At 33.9% G+C, this 6,000-nt stretch overlaps 1 protein-coding gene across 3 annotated transcripts in view; it reads left to right on the top strand.

The window, feature by feature from the left end:
* Window positions 1-607: 607 nt before the first annotated feature.
* Window positions 608-6,000, top strand: part of LOC115218868 (chitinase-like protein PB1E7.04c) — a 54,874-nt gene continuing 49,481 nt past the window's right edge. For 2 of the 3 annotated variants that reach the window (XM_029788836.2, XM_029788835.2), the window contains exon 1: window positions 615-845. The gene's annotated coding sequence lies outside the window, so the exon portion shown is untranslated. Of the gene's footprint in view, window positions 846-6,000 lie in introns of all 3 variants that reach the window. The other variant, XM_036508826.1, reaches the window with a different exon arrangement.

The raw sequence follows: 6,000 nt of genomic DNA, 5'->3' as shown, positions 1-6,000 counted from the left end.
TCTCATTGTAAGAAAGAGGGGAAGCCAAGAGAAAAGATAAATTGCGATCTTTCTCTCTCTCTTACTCTGTGTGTGTATGTGTGTGCTTATCTATCTGTCACACTCACTGCATTATCATATATATATATATATATATATATATGTATATATATACATATATGCGCGCGCATACACAGATATAAATACATAAATATGTATATATATATGTGTATAAATATATATGTATATATAAATATATATATGTATATATATATATGTATATATATATGTATGTATGTATATATATATATGTGTGTGTGTGTTATATATACGTGTGAGAGAGAGAAAGGGAGAGATACGCGTGAGTAGAGAGAGAGAGAGAGACTGAACTACAGGAAAGAAAAGGGAAGGAAAGAAAAAGAGAAAACAAATATAAAAGAAAGGAAAAGAGAGATCAAGATAGACAGGAGAAAAGGGAAAAATAGGTAGACAAATAGGTGAAGTAGAGAGAGTTATGAGAACATACTGACAAAGAAAGAGGGAGGAGGTACATATAGATAAATAATATAAAATATAATAAAATAGATAGTGTGTATGAGAGGGAGGGTAAGCTAGAGCCACAACAATTCTCTCTATTCTCTAGCTGCTGCTCTTCCTCTATCACTCTCTAAGCTATGCACTTTTACTCCTGTAGCCAACACCACATTCTCCTACTCCGTTTCTGCGACTTCTCTCTACATCTCTGTCGTCTTAGCATGGCCTTCCTCCTCTAGCGCAGTTGTTTTGTGCCGATCGGAGTTCAGATTGCGCCACTTCAACCGGCTTCATTACCTTTCTCAGAGCGTAGATCTCAATGCAGAAGTTAGGTGAGTATCTTGGACCTTTCATAGATCCTTATTGTTGAATTTTGCTTCTTTTTTCTCTCTTAGAAAAAAAAATAAAAGAGCATAATGGGTTGTTTTCTTTCTGTCACGATCCTGTTAAACATTCCTCTCGCGTGTGTATATATACAAATTTACAGTTACATTTATAATGCACCCATATAGCGAGAGATGCATGTCTTTTCTCTGCGTGTTCGTTATCTTGTTTTGGCAATTTCTTTTCATTCACGGCGATCAGGAATGGTATGAATGTTACAAAGTCACAAAACTCATTTTGTATTTCATTTTGAAATAGATAGATTTATTCGCACGCCCTTCGATAGATACTTCTGGTCACAAAATGAGGATCAAATGTTGGTTGTTGCATGGAACAGTTCAATGACTGAAACCAATTAAAGAATGTGTGTGTGCGCGCGCGCGCGTGCACAGACGTTAAGTGTTGATAGCCTCAGTAACGTTAGTAAATAGCCTTTCACAACAACTTTTTTGCCTTCAACAGCTTTGCAATAACGTTTCCAGGTGTACGGAAATTTACCTGTAAAAACTCTTTAAAGATATGGTGCACCTGGGGAAGATATTATCCTGACACTTTGTGCATGTGTTTATTTTTAGCTTTTGGCAAACTAAAATAAGCTGTTAACTTTCTTAATCCATCACATAGATAAATAGATAGAAAGATAGATAAATAGATAGATAGATATTCTTTATAATTGTTCTTATTTTCCGTTCTTTCTCTCTCGTTGGTTCACTATAATTGCGGAAACATTGAAGGTATTTCGTTTCGCTCCTCATTACCAACAACATCTTTACGAAAACGAAATTACTGGTTTTTCTTTTAGTATAATCTAGATTTTGGCACTCTTTCTAATTTTCTATTGCATAGTCCTGCATGTGTGTCTACATATAAATATATATATATATGTGTGTGTGTGTGTGTATGTATATATATATATATATATATATATATACACACACAGCCGGTCTTTATTTAAAAAAAATCTAAGCCGCTTCTGTTATCGTTATATATATATATATATGTATGTATATTATATGCGTGTGTGTGTACACACAGCACTGTTAAATCTAATTAAATGGCTAATGCAAACCTTACTTTACAAAGCTATTCTTAAGAATGTTTAACATCTCTGTATTTTTATTGCGACTCAGTTTCAATTCCCCACAAAGCCATTCCATTTTCGTCGCCAATGACTTTGAGAAAGATATGAAAGTTTCTTCTCCCCAAGCTCCCCACTTCGCATAACCTAAAGCTCTGTGGCCCTTGTAAAAGATAGGCTATTGTTTTTCTGATTTTTACCCTTAATATATGGTAAAAGCACGAATTTTCAAACCAAAGTCCCCCAATTCCGGAAGCTTAAGACCTTTCACCTAGTAAGAAAAGGATTAGAATAATTATATTACTTCTGAGTTCAAATCCTATTAGAGTCAACTTTGGTTTTTATTCTTCGAGGACCGATGAAATAAATACCAGTTGTGTACTATAGTCGATTTTGTACTTCATTCTCAAATTTGTAGTCTCGTGCCAATGTAAAACAATTTAACGCCTCAATATATATATTATAAGATAGATAGATAGATAGATACAGACACACTCGTTTATTTCTAGTAACATGCTTTGCCTTAATGACAAATAAAGAAACCATTGACTGCTTCAGGGTCGAATTCGTCTTTCATCCGACTGGTCGATCAATCAACACTTACCACTAATAATATATAATGATGAATTCAACTGTCTTGCAAATATTGGCATTGTGCTTTCAGCTGAAAGAAATACATAGTCTTCTAGTTGTTTTTCTTTGTCATTTTCCTTTTTTTTCTTGTTCGTTACCGTTATTTCTGGTTTATTATTTTTTTAAGTACTTTATTTTTTAATTACAAATAATTATTTTGGGAGAGGCGGAAACGGTGGAACGTTAGACTAAATTCCTACCAGTCAAGTACTGAGGTCGATTTGATTGACTGTATCCCTTCCCCCATAAATTTCTTGATCTTGTGCCAATTTCAGAAATAATCATCATTCTTTATCTTTATTATTTTCTATGTAAATGGTGTTCATGCTTTTTTAGTCTTGTTCATTTTCCTCTTTTCAACACTATTTTATAATTCTTGCATTTACAATGTATCGGTTTTTTCTTAATGGATATACGCCTCTAAAGTAGATAAAAATCGGCGAATGTCAGAGTTATGTCAAAAGAAAATCCTTAATTTTTTCACTATCGTTTATTTATTCGGATTAGACACGAAGATTATATATATATATACAACGGGAAGCTTTATGAAAATAGACAAAAGACGTATATGTATATATATATATAGTGCAAGAGACGGGAAAAGTAAGAATTACACTGTTTTCCCAATATAACTAACGTGAAATTATTTTGGGTAGGAATCAAAATTGCATATCAGATTCGACCATTCATAATAATTATTATTACGTGACTAAAACTGCTCTATCGTATTATATATATATATATATATATATATATATATATTATATATATATATATATATAAAAACACACGTACGGTTATTACTATTAAATTGTTCTTCAGAAAGGCATAAACGTTACACATTCTCATGGTTCCTCTTCTCTTTATTAGTCTGTGGCATTGTACCTTAGCATAAGAAACTATCTATTACTATTATTATATATATAGAGCGGTATATTTTCTTTCTATCTCTCTTCTTCCTACCACATGGGTGAAAGAGAATGCAAGCTCGTTCCTGGAGGTTCTGTTTTTATTATTTTTTTTTCCTCTTACGGTGATTTACTATGCTTCATTGTTTGTTTATTGTAGTTTTATTATTTATTATTACTATTAGCAATTACGATTATATGTATATTTTTTCTCTTGTTATTTTGCTGCTATTATTATTATTATTATTATTTCCAATACATTCCATCGTCTCCTCGAGATTTGACCACTAATGGATGATCCCCCCCCCCTGTAGAGACAAAATGCCTGTAGAGTTCTATACTATATATGTGTATGGTTGTGTGCAAGTATATATGCCTGTATGTGTTTGTGTGTGTGTGTATTTGTGTAAAAATTATGTGTTTGTGTGTGTATTTGTGTAAAAAATTATGTGTGTGTGCGTTTATATATATGTGTGTGTGTGTATTCCGTGTACGAGAGGGAGAGAGGGAAACCCTTCGATCTTGGCATTTTAATGACAATCGGTAGCAAAACTCATCTCTTCCAACACCTCTTTTTTCTTAATGGGATTTGCTGCTAGTAGGTTTTGTACATTATAATCTGTTCCGATATATATATACGATTATAATTATCATAACCATTAACAATCTGATCATATCTCTTCTTCACCCCTATCTATTTATTTGTCTTGCCAATATATTAAAAAATATATTATTATTATTTACATATCCTTACTTTTGTATTCATTTGTCGTTCATCCTGTCTCTTGTATGAATCAGTCTCTACACAAGTAAAATACACAGCTACCACTTCGTCGCCTCTTCCCCATCTCTATTTTGGTATATAACATCTTATTCCATTCTCGTAAATGTCGTAAAATTTAATCTTTTAATAAACAGGGTGGTGCAAAAACTATAGCAAAAATAAAACACTTAACCTAGTATGTATATGCATGTATATCCATGTGTGTGTATATGCATCTATGCATGTATATACATGCGTAGATGTTTGTGTAGCTATATACATTTGTGTGTATATATGTATGTGTATGATTATATATATATTTATATGTTTGCCGAATATCAAGGGGAGAGGAACTTTATTTCGCGCGTGTAATAGTATTAAATATCAATTTGTGATTGTTGTATGTATTAAAATACATGTGTACGTACATTTGATATATACAGGTGTGTGGCTGTGTGTTGGTGTGTCTTGGAAGGCTAAGACATTGCAGTGAAGTTGCATTATTGCAGTCATTATTTGCTTTTAAACACAAACACATTGTTGTATAGTTTATTTTGATTAAATATTTTTTCAAAGTATATATTATGTATTATTCTCTCGTCATACATTTACGATCTGGTACTTGGTTGTGTGTGTGTGTGTGGTGGTGCGCGCATGTGAGATGAAATGTTAAAATTTCTTCATCATTTTCTGTGGAAATATTCTGTGTTCAAAAATTATGTCAAAGTAGTATGGTGTTTCCTCGTCGGAGATAATGAAGGAAACTATACGTGATTACTCGACAGCTAGAAATAGCAGCTAAACTTCATTCAGATCACATCCTACTGCTCTTAATTACAGGATAACAGGGCATCTAGTTTATCTAATGTCATGGTGAAATACAGGAGAGGCACGATTGGAACGCCTTTGATCATTGGTCTGCTAAATTTGACCTGATCTGGGGTTAAACAACAACAGTACTGAGAAAGTAGTACGCTCTTAAGCCTTTTCCAAGATACATATTAATTAACTGCTGCCATATATGGAATAGTAATACAGCCACTTAGGGTCATTGCTGTTTATTCTCACTTCTCCTATCCCAAAGGAAAGCCATCTGCCTCATGACATCCAAGTCTTTCGAGATCGCTCTCTCTACCTCCATCCCACCCGCGGCTCTATCTACTTACCACCCTTTGTCTTTCTTTTATGGTTATTATTACAGCATCTGCTCCATAGAATCTCTCCCCTCCTCCTCCTTATAATCCCCACCATGCCTTCTATAAACTTATCTTCTCCACCACCAACATATTCTGCATTTTGCATCTTTATTCCCCCACCCTTCCTCCCATCCACTCTTCCGACCTGTCTTTCTCCACTGTATACTTGATAGCGATATCTGATCTGCTGTAGCGTGGCTTCACTTTGAAAAACTGCCCTTCTCCCCCCCCCCGGGCATCCACAGGCAGTCCACACATGTCGTCCCTATCATCGACGCAACTGTAATACCAAGTTAAAGAATACCATGTCAAACTAACCTATATTACCTATATATGTCTGCTGAGGATCAGACCTCAATTTGAAATATCTGCCTGTTCATATCTTGAATTTTGGGTAATTACAGAAAGAAAAATTAGAAATAGAAACTATATATTTGTGTGTGTTCGTGTGCGCGCGTGCGTGCATATACAAAGTATCTGGACATATATTTAATCAAATCCCTGCTGAATGTATTTCTCTGTGTG

The sequence above is a fragment of the Octopus sinensis genome, linkage group LG14 (genome assembly GCF_006345805.1).
Source record: "Octopus sinensis linkage group LG14, ASM634580v1, whole genome shotgun sequence".
NCBI lineage: Eukaryota > Metazoa > Mollusca > Cephalopoda > Octopoda > Octopodidae > Octopus > Octopus sinensis.
The sequence above is the reverse complement of the archived record's forward strand: the minus strand, read 5'-3'. Positions and strand labels throughout refer to the sequence as shown.